Source organism: Martes martes, assembly GCF_963455335.1.
Source record: "Martes martes genome assembly, chromosome: 13".
NCBI classification, from domain to species: domain Eukaryota; kingdom Metazoa; phylum Chordata; class Mammalia; order Carnivora; family Mustelidae; genus Martes; species Martes martes.
This window is the reverse complement of record NC_137901.1, coordinates 2900051-2912861: the sequence shown is the minus strand read 5'-3', so window position 1 is coordinate 2912861 and position 12811 is coordinate 2900051. Positions and strand designations below refer to the sequence as shown.

General features: G+C 54.7%; 1 protein-coding gene across 1 annotated transcript in view; it reads right to left on the bottom strand.

Moving 5' to 3' along the window:
- The window catches only part of ZNF516 (zinc finger protein 516), a 106975-nt gene that overhangs the window by 14249 nt on the left and 79915 nt on the right, over nt 1-12811 (bottom strand). The window lies entirely within an intron of this gene.

The following is a 12811-nucleotide window of genomic DNA, read 5'->3' as shown; positions in this document are numbered from 1 at the left end:
AGCAGCACACCCCAAGGCCCTGGGGCCCTCGCGCGCAGAGGGTGCACCGGTCCTCGGGAAACAACGGGGTCTCGCCACAACACCCTCAAAAGCGGGCCAGCTTTAAGGGCAAAAGGATGGTACTGGGGGTGGGGTTTCTTTCTTCGGTTGAGGAACTCAACAGACTGTCAGGAGAAATAAAATAAAATAAAATCTAGCTGCCTACAACCTGCAGTTCCTCGTTAACGGAGGGTAACTAGTTGTATCAGACACCAACAAACACCTGCTCCACACTAGCACAAGCTCCCATGCCTTTCCTAGAACTCTCTAAATGCAGTCACAGTTAGGGACCCCGGGGACGTAAGCCAAGAGGACCCCAGGACCTTGAGATACAGCCCGTGGTCACACAGAGGCTGGGCCTGAAAATGGCTCACTTTGCCCAGGGGATCCCGTGGCTGCCGCAGAAATGTCTGGGCTACAGGTCAGCTTCAGACGGATCCAGAAAGGGTCCCTAATGACACTCCGTGTCAAGGTCCACTGTTCTGGTCCAAAGCCTCGACACCGGAAGTTTCACTTCAGAGGCATGGGAGGAAGGGTAAGTGAGGCTACGCATCCCCGCCTTCCCCCAGGGAGATGACGGGGACCCTGAACGCTGCCCCTGCAGGTCCCGCCCGCAGTGCTCCTGCAAGAGAGACGCCCGGGTGCGCCCGGAGGCCCTGCCCCAGGGAGGCCCGCCTCTGCCCAAGCCACGCTGCCCGCAGGGCTCAGCGGCCGGTGGGAGCGGGGCTCTCTGCCCCTCAGGCCCGGCAGACGAAAGCCTCCGCAGCCAGGCCAGACCACACCCCAAGGGGATGAGCACAACCTGAGAGAACGTCCACTTCACACTCACACTGATGAGTGTGGGAGCAGCGAGCTCCACAGTGGGAAGGTGTGCGATCCTTTCTGGATGTCTCAGAACTTTCCAAACTACAGTCCACAGGTTCTTCGGTGTGGACACCCACTGGACGCCCCTGCAGCCGCTGCACGGTCAAAATGTTGGGTGCCCACGGACGGCAAGACCCAATACTGCTGGTCTTTGAAGATATTCACACCCTTAAATATCTGCAGTGGAATGTAGGTATCTATAAAAAATGTTCTTTAAAATTTTTCTAAATATAATTTTTGGGGTTAAGTCTCAGGAATCCCATCAAATGGGTATTTTTTTTTTTAATGTATTCCAAAGAGATCTCCATGAAAGCAGGAGGGCATCCTTCAAAGCACGGGCTTTGACAGAGGTCAGAAGGAGCACAGTAACAAATGTGCAGTTTCCATTAGTAGGTAGTCAGCCGCTCCTATGCAATTTTAAGGGATTATGACTCACATAAAACGTGACCAGCATGTAGTGATGGACAGGATGGGTGAGGAGATAAGAAGACATAGAAAGGATAAATATTTCTGTCTGCACTGAAATGCTAACATGTGAGGCACTTTGGGGATATCTGTCTGTCCTAAGTACCATGTCCTGTTCCCCGGAAGGCACACTGAGCAACCCTGGGAACCTCTGCTGACAAGAGGGTACCTGAACTGGGACTAAACATGTGGAAACCTCGTGGCCTTTGTTCAATTCCCACTGATGCTCAGAATGTCAAAGTCACTTTTAAAATATCCAGAGGGAGAAACACCGGGGGCTGGGGGCCTCGTCTTTCCTGTAGTAAAGGAATACGGATTTATGAAAACACATGCCAGAGACTACGAGTCGAATTCCAAAACTGAAAGAGAAGACCACGTAACCTGACACTGCACATCTGTGGGGGTTTCAAAGCACATCGGTCCAAGGCCCCACGTTGTGTGCTCCCAGAAAGGATTTTAAAACGTCACAGCAGGACTTCCAATACCCTTGACCAAGACACTAAATCACAAGATGAGACATGACACGGGATCGTCAGAGCCATTGATGGGGGCAGGGCAGAGCTGGTGTCACGGGAAGCTGGTTGTGAGAAAAAGGAGGGACTCCTTCCCAATGGCCATCTCACTCCCGGAGGATAGTTCAGGAGAGGAACGCTGACAATCCGCCATCAAAGGAGGGGACGGGGGTGCTGCCGAGGAACCAGGGGCTTCTTCAAACCCAGAGCCCGTAGCTCTCACGCCCTGGAGCCCTTTCCTTTGAGAGGTTCCCTACTACGGGTCTGAGGAACCCCAGCTCACCGCAGAGAAGCACCTCCCGCCCGTCCCACGAAGCCAGTGGGCTCACTCAAGGCTGCCAAGCTTCAGTACATGCAGGCCAAAGCAGGTGTGGAGGGGCCGCCCGTAGGCCCCATGCTCCTGGGTTCTTGAGTGCCATTTCCCACTTTGCTGACACGGGCAAGTCACCCACGGGGTGGACTTCCGGGGCGCCCACACTTCCCCCAGCCACCTGCTCCGTGACCACACGGGGAGCTCATTCCAAGCAATTGACGAGGCTTCAACAAAGGGACTGCTGAAACTCAACACCGAGTTTGGGGCCTGAGTCACTCTCCATCAACAAGTGTGGGTGACCCTGACCACAAGGCTAAGGGTCTGCGGATGAAACGCGGGCTCTGAGAGGCACAGCAAGTCTGCACCCCTGCGGGAAGCGGCAGCCACGCCATCCCGCCACAGCCCCTGTCCCGAAGCACGTGCCTGGTGCAGACCGGCCAGATCCGCACCACCCCGGGAACCACGCCTCGGTCACCACCTGACATCTGCGCATCCAACGGTGATCACCGCCCCACACAGGTGCGCGTGTGTACATGGGCATGCACACGGGAACACACCTGTATGCATGTGAAAACATGCACATGTGTATGCGTGCGAACACATGCACACGCACTGGAACATGCACGTGGATACGTGTGCACACAGGAAGTGCACATACACGTGTGCACATACAGGTGCGTGCGCACAAACGTGTGTGCGTTGGAAACGTGTGTGCACACACGGACACGTACGTGCATGTGAAACAGGCACGTGTGTACAGTGCATGTGAGAAGGTGTGTGTGCATGTGAAACTGTACCTGCACATATACGTGTGTGTGTGAGCACATGAACGTGTGTGTGCGTGTGAAACCATGCACGACCGCACACATACGTGGGCACACGCACACGTTTTTCCATGGCCTGCCTCTCCTTGGCCCAAAGGATAATGTGTGTGAGCTACACACGCCTGAAATTTCTTAGTTTCTCCCTAAATAGGACCATCCTGGCAACGCGTTGAGAAGCGCAGCACTGAATCGGTTTCTGCAGCTGCGCCACGTGCCCCACGTCTGGAATTGCCCGGTTCACGGTGCACGCACATGTGCCGCCCACACACACACACATGCATCTCCCCTGCAGGCTCCCAGCTGTCCCAGAAGGCCGGTGGAGGCGGGGACGTCACCGTGTGAAACCCCCACAGCACCCCTGTACACGCGCGTGCACACACGTGAACACACACAACTACCCCGAAACAAGACACAGTGGAAGAGCACTTGGTAAGAAAAATCACTCCCCTTGGACTTTCTCTTTCTTAATTTTTTTACTGGGTAAGACATCCCTAACAACAAATTCACCGTTTTCACCATCCCTAGAGTCCCCTTTCACCCTGACGACTGATCTGGTTTTCACCACGCATCCATGTTTTCATTTTTATACCCATTTGAAGGCACTTAATTCTCTGTGCCTATTACCGCCTCTTTCCCCTCCCTGCTCCATTACAAACCCACAACTGAGAAGCAGGCCTGTGTGCTGTTATGTCTCAGAGACGAGCAGGCCTTAGACACGGCCCCGTGGAGCCTCGGACTGGGGTGCTGTCCTTGCCCTGATGTAGGGGTGCTCGCCTGGACCGTGGCGCACCCCCACTCCTGCACACGGCCTCTCCAGCTCACACCCCAATGCACCGTCGCTCACATTCTTTCCACGAGGTGCTTGTCTGACTGGGTGCCCGGCCCACGGGCCTCAAAGCAGGATGCTTCTCCCCCCCATAGCACTGGCTTCACCACAGTCATTACTGATCCTGGGAGTAACGGCGATAATGCGTGCACCTGCCCACGTCGGGGGTTCCCTTGCCGCCCAGCCTCCCCAGGACTCAGGGAGTCCCAGCAGGTCCTGCCCGGTGACATGCAGGGCAGGGCTGCCAGGACCCAGCGATCTGCATGCGCGCCAGAGCCGTGGACCCACGTGCAGCCTCGTTCGCCACCTCATAGGCTGGGCTCCCCCCACAGCGAGTGCCCAACACAGACAACTACCAACCGGCATTCCGTGTCAGCCTGTGATAGCCGGGGCTGACGGGAGAACGAGGGGTCCTCTCTCAAAGGTTAGAAAGGGTAAAACTTCTAAGCTGTGCAAATCACACAAGGAAGAAAATCTGAGGTCCATCGCTGGGATTCTCTAAAAAAAAAAAAAAAGTCGGTGGCACAGCTCTAATTCCAGGGCATCTTGGAAACAGAGCTGTCCACTGCCCAGCCCGGGACGGCTTCACCGGAAGCACCCCCAAGAGCTCACTCAGCGACAGCACTGCAGTCTCCTGCAAGGACCTTATCTAGTTTTTTCCCACCTGTTAGCACCGTCGTTTCCTTCTTAACAGATAAAGCTGAAGTTTAATCTCCTCCTATTTTCCACTGTCAGTCCCTGCAAACCGGCACCTTCGCCCCCGTGTGACACTGTATCGACACGAACCCCTTTCTACCTCTCCCGTCCTTCCAGCGGCCGGAGCTGCAGCCGCCCTGCTCAGGTGTCAACGCCCTTCTCTCCCCAGGACGGAGGAGGACTGGGCGCCCAGGGCGGCTGGGCCGTGGGATTCTCATCCGGCTTCCCACCCAGGCTGCGCGCTGGAGGGCACCTGCCTTCTGCCACCCGCGCAGCCCAGCTCCTGGGAGGGAAGGGGGTCTGCGGGGCGGCTCTGCTCCGGGCAGGGTGTGCGGGGCACCTGCGGGGCCAGAGGAGATGCGGCAGGACCCACACTGTGCAGCACACTCAGCTCGGCCACATCCATAAAGAAACGTGTCCTCCTCCAGGCCCTCCATGATGACCAAAGACAGAGGCAGTAAATTCTGTGTGCCTTGGTGTTTTGGTTTATAAAACAAGATGCATTTCAAAATATTGTATCCCAGGTTTGACAGGGTAAAAAAAAAAAAACACCCAGCACCGTAACAGCCCACGGATGATCCTGCACAACTCCCTCTGCGACAAGGCTTCCGACACGGGTCACTCGGGGACAGAGCGGCACGTGGGCCTGACCCACTGACAGACCAGGGACTAGACGCAACGAGGCCGCATGGAGGACTCAGAGATGCGCCGTGGGCTGAAACAGCGCCCCTGCCCAGGGCCAACAGGAAGGAAGGTCTCCGAAGAGTGCTCAGTGTCTGTGCTCCCTCCCACCGTCATTTCTACCAGGGCCCTCGATGAAGAAATGGGACTAGACAAGTTTATCAGATCGGAGACTGACACTCAGCTAGGAGAGAAAGCCAAAACCTTCAGCAACAGAACAAAGACTCAAAAGTTTTCAACAAGATACAACAAAGGCTGAAAAATAACAGGAAATCCCCTGAGGAAAAACAGAAAGCACAGGATGTGAACGGTCTGGCTTAAGAGCTGTGTTGTGAAAGACTCCGGGGTCCTAGGGGACCACAAGCCCAGTATGTTAGATCAAGAAAGCATCCTCAGGCACACATCTAGCTGGAAGAGCCCAGCCCCGGCTCTGAGCCATACACCAAGAGGAAAGAAGATGAATGGGAGCATGTCCAGAACAGGCCTACTGGGGAGAAGCTTCTGGAAACCGAGCCATATGAAAAAGGCTTGCAGGATCTTGGACTCCTCTACCTAGACAAGGAGACTGGCAGCTGTATACCTCAGACATTCACTCAGTATGGGATGAACGAGGGGATGACTTCTTCATCAAGGGCAGTGTTCTGTCTGCACACTAGAATCACCCAGAAACATGCCAACCATCACGGGTGAGAAATTCCCAAGCCGGGACCAAGAGCCAGCCTTTCAGGGGAGGGGCCTGTACCCTCAGCCTTTTCTACAAAAACCTTGGGGTGATTTAAACTGTGGCCAAGACCAGGGAGCAGAGGAGTCAACAGAGGACGAACACCTGGGAGTCACAGAGGACCTGGCCGCCAGGGAGGCCAAGGCGGACATACGGCCGCTCCTCCTGGGGACGGGCACGCGGATTCCCGAGTCAGCTCCCAGGAACCGAGTGACCAAGAGTCTGTGTGAGGCCAGGTGACCTGCCCCCAGTGACCTGCACCCAACCCCGAGGCTCTAGGGGACCCAGTGACAGGGGACCACAAGCTGCTGGTGTCACATGCTTCTCTGGCATCCTCGTTCCTCCGTGTGAGCCCCTTTTCTGCACACGACATGTGAGCGAGGTTCAGGACACAGCCCCACCTTTTAAAAACCGCTCTGTCGCTGTGTGAGCTGCAACCTGAAGCCCGGTGCCTGACGATTTCTCCCGCAGCGGCCAGGCAGCAGCACTCGGGGCCGGCCGAGTGCCAGGGGGACGTGGCGTCTGTGTGGGGCAGGCGCCTTGACAGCACCGACTTCTAGCCCCCAAGTTCTCCTAACGGCTGACTCGTGAGCTCGGGCCGCCGCACACTCCTCTGTCTACTACGGGACTCTGGCTCTTGGCCTCTTTCCAGGTTCTTCATAATTTCTTTTTATTTGTTTGTTTGTTTTATTTACTTTCAGCGTAACAGAATTCATTGTTTATGCACCACACCCAGTGCTCCATGCAATCCGTGCCCTCCCCAATACCCACCACCTGGCTCCCCCAACCTCCCACCCCCCGCCCCTTCAAAACCCTCAGATTGTTTTTCAGAGTCCCCAGTCTCTCATGGTTCCCCTCCCCTTCCAATTTCCCTCAACTCCCTTCTCCTCTCCATCTCCCCATGTCCTCCATGTTATTTGTTATGCTCCACAAATAAGTGAAACCATATGATACTTGACTCTCTCTGTTTGACTTATTTCACTCAGCATAATCTCTTCCAGTCCTGTCCATGTTGCTACAAAAGTTGGGTATTCGTCCTTTCTGATAGAGGCATCATACTCCATAGTGTATATGGACCACATCTTCCTTATCCATTCGTCCATTGAAGGGCATCTTGGTTCTTTCCACAGTTTGGCGACCGTGGCCATGGCTGCTATAAACATTGGGGTACAGATAGCCCTTCTTTTCACTACATCTGGATCTTTGGAGTAAATACCCAGTAGTGCATTTGCAGGGTCATAGGGTAGCTCTATTTTTAATTTCTTAAGGAATCTCCACACTGTTCTCCAAAGTGGCTGCACCAACTTGCATTCCCACCAACAGCGTAAGAGGGTTCCCCTTTCTCCACATCCTCTCCAACACATGTTGTTTACTGTCTTACTGACTTGGGCCATTCTAACTGGTGTAAGATGGTATCTCAATGTGGTTTTGGTTGGAATCTCCCTGATGGCTAGTGATGATGAACACTTTTTCATGTGTCTGATAGCCATTTGTATGTCTTCACTGGAGAAGTGTCTGTTCATGTCTTCTGCCCATTTTTTGACATGATTATCTCTTTTGTGTGTGTTGAGTTTGAGGAGTTCTTTATAGATCCTGGGTATCAGCCTTTTGTCTGTACTGTCATTTGGAAATATCTTCTCCCATTCCGTGGGTTGCCTCTTTGTTTTGTTGACTGTTTCCTTTGCTGTACAGAAGCTTTTGATCTCGATGAAGTCCCAAAAGTTCATTTTCACTTTTGTTTCCTTTGCCTTTAGAGACATATCTTGAAAGAAGTTCCTGTGGGTGATATCGAAGAGGTTACTGCCTATGTTCTCCTCTAGGATTCTGATGGATTCCTGTCTCACGTTGAGGTCTTTTATCCATTTCGAGTTTATCTTTGTGTACGGTGTAAGAGAATGGTCGAGTTTCATTCTTCTACATGTAGCTGTCTGGTTTTCCCAGCACCATTTATTGAAGAGACTGTCTTTTTTCCACTGGATATTTTTTCCTGTTTTGTCGAAGATTACTTGAGCCTAGAGTTAAGGGTTCATATCTGGGCTCTCTACTCTGTTCCACTGGTCTATGTGTCTGTTTTTACGCCAGTACCATGCTGTCTTGGTGATCACAGCTTTGTAGTAAAGCTTGAAATCAGGTAATGTGATGCCCCCAGTTTTGTTTTCTTCATAATTTCTTACCTTCCCACTCTTCTGGTTCAAACAAAATAGAAACATCTCGCTGAGCACAAACCCAGGAAAACTCCCCCTGATGGCGGGCCTCCCTCTGTACAAAACAGCCCTGATGGACCCTTCCCAGTGATGCTCTGGGCCCCGCAAGCAGCTGTGCGCTGAGGGCCTCGGCAGATCTCCTGCACACTGACCGGCCCCCATGATCCACCGTCTCCCCTGTGCCTCACCCCGGGGAGCTCGGCCATGAACCCGGAGGACTGGCTCGGAGCCCAACACCAGTGGATCTCACTGGACATTACCAGCTACCACCATCCGGAACAGAAGCCCATGAGTGGCAGTGTGGCTGGTCGGTCCACGTACCACATCACTGCCCTGCAACAGCAGCCTTTCCACGAAGCCACGTCACCCGTGTCAGGGAACCACCGGCAGCCAGGCCAGCTCCTCACGGCCCCCCAGCCAGGCTGCCCTCGGGAACAGGACTAACGGCGCAGGAAGTGGGCGGCGCCACGACAGGGACATGACAGGGACACTCTAACTCATGGCAGACCGTGTGTGATCCTTTGCTCTTTGTCCCTAGGAACGAGGAGCAGGACAGAGCAGCAGAGGGTGAGGAACTCCAGGGTCAAGAGGAGACCATGCAGACCATGGGGAAAAGGTCTCGAATCTCTTGGTCAGCAAGACTCTGGGGGGACCCAGGGCTCTTCACGCAGAAGCCGGCATTCAACAGTTCAAAGTGGGCTCCGGGGAAAGCAAGCTCCCCTGGGGGCCGTGGAGCACAGGGAGACCCTACAGCTCTGAGCAGAGAGCTGGTGGGGCCCCGAGGGAGAGCTGATCCACACCTGACCACGGTCCAACTACCATGCTTTCCCCCAACAGAGCTACGGGCCATTTGGGGGAACTGAGACTCTATTCCAGGTTTGTGTGTCTGAAAGCTTCCCTCCCTTTCTTTAACACGTTTCTGCCTTAAAAAAACATGTGAACAAGCACCCGGTCACCTAAGGCATAGCAGGAATATTTTAGAAAGTACCTAACAAAGTCACTGACATGGTCTGCAGAATACCTCCTCGGGCTGTAACGGAACAAACCGTTCGACCGTGAGAGTGGAGCTCTGCCTCATGCGGCATGTCCACCACCCAGCGGCATGGGCTTCCCACACGCCCACAGCCACTGTCCCCCAGGCCCAGGCTCCACTCCCTCCCCGAGGAGGACCTCCCAGACCACCCTCCATAAAATAACACCCCCCTTACACATCCGTTCCCACCACTTGCTCTGTCTCCCTGGATCTGTCTGCCTCGGGGCTGTGTGTGGGGACATGTCCTCTCTGCCTCTCCCCCAAAGCATCTGAGCTCCAAAAACACAAACCACACAGTAACCAGACACTGTTCTCGCCAGCATCTGGGACATGTGGCACAAGGTAGACGTTCCACGAACACACACTGAATTAACAAACAAATAAGACAAGTCATTTAACATCCACGGGTCACGTGTACAGAGACGGAGCACAGGAAAGCACCCGAAAAGTGTGAGGTGAATTATGAATCAGTCAGTTCAGCAAATGCTTCTCATAGGCTTGGAGAGATAAAAAGTGCAGGCTGTGTGGGCAGCCGCGAGGCCTTGCGGTCCCTGCAACGTGCGGAACCGCCAACCTAGTTACCAACCTAGTTATCAACCTAGTCACCAACCCAGTTACCAACCTAGTTACCAACCCAGTTACCCAGCGCGGGTCCCAGAACTGTGGCGACCGCAGTGAGTGCCCAGTCACAGGAGCGGGGGCAGGCACGGCGCTGTTCACGGCTCATGGCGACAGGGTCCCCGCACTGCTCAGACCTGGGGAGTTCCGAGGGGACCCACGCTCTGAACTCCTTGGTCCCCGAGTGAAATCAGACACCTGCTCGGACGCTGGAAGGACAGGTCTGGCTGGGGCAACACCCTCCGTCTCGCTCTCACTAAAGTGTAAGGACTTCCTATTATTACGGCCGTCCTCCTGCCGCCCGGTTCCCACAGACCCGAGAACGGAACCCTCGCTTGTACCATGGGCCACCACCTGCCTCGGGCCGGGTTCCGCCGCCAACTCTGCCAGCGTCCTCCACGGGCCGCCACCCCAGCCGCCCTCCAGCTCCACGGGCCAACTGCTGAGCAAGCCAATGACTCCACCTCTGCTGGTCCCCAAGACCGCCTCTTCGGAAAAATAAACACCATTTCTGCAACGAATGTGAGCCGAATGCGGAAGACAGAGAACGGTTCTGTTTCCTGGCTCCCACAGCGGCCGAGAGCAGACGCACAGCCCGCAGAGCGGTGTACGGGACCGGGCCGCACTCGGAGGACAAGGCAGGGCGTGCACGGCCGCCTCCTCGCTGTGGCCCGTGCGCCTACTGGAGGAGAAGCAGACACACGCCACGCGGGGACAGCTCGGCGTGGCTTCTCCTGGGAAGGAACTCCGTCCAGGTTGGGTGCATTTAGGGCGAAGCACGGGCCTCACACGAGCGGCAAACCGGCACCGCTATCTACACGGAACCCAAATGCTCCCACGTCACGTGATTCTAGGAGAGGAATCTTGTCTCCGAGACAGGCAGCACGAGCACAGGGCGGTCAAGGAGAACAAACAGTGATCGCACGGCAACGCGGGTCAGCCGGACAGCTCCAGCCTGGGCGGCTGCAGCAAACGCCGGGGAAGGCCCTGCGCGCCTCCTAGGCTCGGCGGGCTGCAGGGACAAGCACCCATGACCGCCAGCACCGCCCCAGCACCTCCCGGGGTCTGCGCCAGGTGGCACAGAGAGCAGGAAGAGGCAGCTTCTCCAGGGCCCTCTTCCCACCCGCGGGGAGCCCTGTGCCACCCGAGCACGGGATCCGATCAGCAGCCCCACACCCTTCATTAAAATCCAGACGTACCATCTGCAGGGAGGACCCCCACCGGCGGCCACACTCGGGCGGACGGCAAGCCGCACACGCAGGTACCCGGCTGGCCCGTCCCAGCAGCTGTGACTTGGGAGGTCTTCACACCTCTCCTATTTGCTCCTCCTTACTGAAAAGAAAAGATCTGCAAACTAACTCCGCGTATGGAGGAATCAGGGGGCCAATGGGGGCAGGGTGGTCACTTGAGACAGAAGACAGCTTCTGTCCTAAACTGTACTGCGATCTGAGCTTTCTGCGGCACACGGCCCTCCTCCAAAGATATCGCAAGTGCTGTGAGCCGGAAGCAGTCTACTGAGAACTACTGGATGAGAAGTAAGTCGGGGCGCCTGGAGCTCAGTCAGTGAAGCGTCTGCCTTTGGCCCAGGTCATGGTCCCAAGGGACTGGGCCCCAAATCTGGCTCCCTGCTCAGGGGAAGCCTGCTTCTCCCTTGGCACGGCCCCCTCCACCTGTGGGCTCCCGTGTGTGTGTGTGTGTGTGTGTCTAACAAATAAAATCTTTTTTTAAAAAAAGGAAAAAAAAGAAAAATAAGTCTAACATATCAGCAGTTAATTTTAGTATTTATGAGTTTCTAGTAACTTTTATAATAAACATCACCAGTTATAAAAACCTTGATGTGACAGCGAGAACGTTACAGTTTGTAAATAACGTTTCTCGGCAGATCCTTCTCTTATCTTCTTTTTATGTGTCTTACAATGGGACAACTGGTCGCCAAAACCAGGCCAGAGTGAAGGTAACAGGTCTGGGGACCACCAGACATGGGGGCCTCGCCGAAGCCTGGGACTTCCTCGACAACTGACACGCAAACATTAACAAAGAGAAAATGGCATGGCATATGCAAAAAAAAAAAAAAAAAAGTGCCCTGGAAAGATGTTTCCATGAGAAAAACCTCCGACAGACCACTGATTCTCCGTGAAACGTGATGATGTAATGACGATCTGGCACTGGGCCTGAAAGGAGATCTAAGAGCTTTACAGCCGTCGAAGGTTTTGGATCGGACCTACAAGACACGCAAAATGACTTTCAGCTCCATTCACCATGGGGCTCTACAGTTAAAACACACAACTCCAGCGTCCTGTGCCAGCGAAGCCGAGGGAAGGCAGGAAAGCACTGCCATGGGCTGGTTTAACCTGGAAGCTCACCTTCCGGAAAACGGGAAAATAACCAGGAGCCAGAGACGGAGCTGGAACATGCGGTCGGCAGAGGGCCGCTGGAGGGAGGAGAGTGGCGGGGCTGCCGGAGACCGTGCAGGACCCAACAAGGACGCTGTGAGCCCGTCCAGGACCCCGAGCCAGGAACTGAGCACAGAGCATCAGCGGGGGGCCACAGAGCACCAGCGGGGGTCCCTCCACTCGCCCTGAGACCTCAGTCTACCGTCTATCAGGTTCAGTCCTGGGGCCGGAAAACTTCTCCTAAGCGTTCTAAACTCTCTTACGAAGGTCATTACATTCACAACATGAACTACAAAAGAAGAAGAAAGCCTAAAAGATAAGGAAAGTGCCCAGTAGCTAAAATAATGGGTGACAGCTAATCCTATTTTCCAATTTTTACAAATGAACGTGTCAAGTTGCTCGGCTACTTCTTCTGTGTGAGTACAATATATGAGTCTTCATTTTATTTTTTTTTAAAGATTTTATCTGAGAGAGTGAGTGAGAGAATGCGCAGCCGAGGGGAGGGGCAGAGGAAGAGGGAGAAGCAGACTCCCCGCAGAGGAGGGAGCCCGATGTGGGGCTCGATCCCAGGACCCTGGGATTATGACCTGAGCCGAAGGCATAATCAACTGAGCCACCTGGG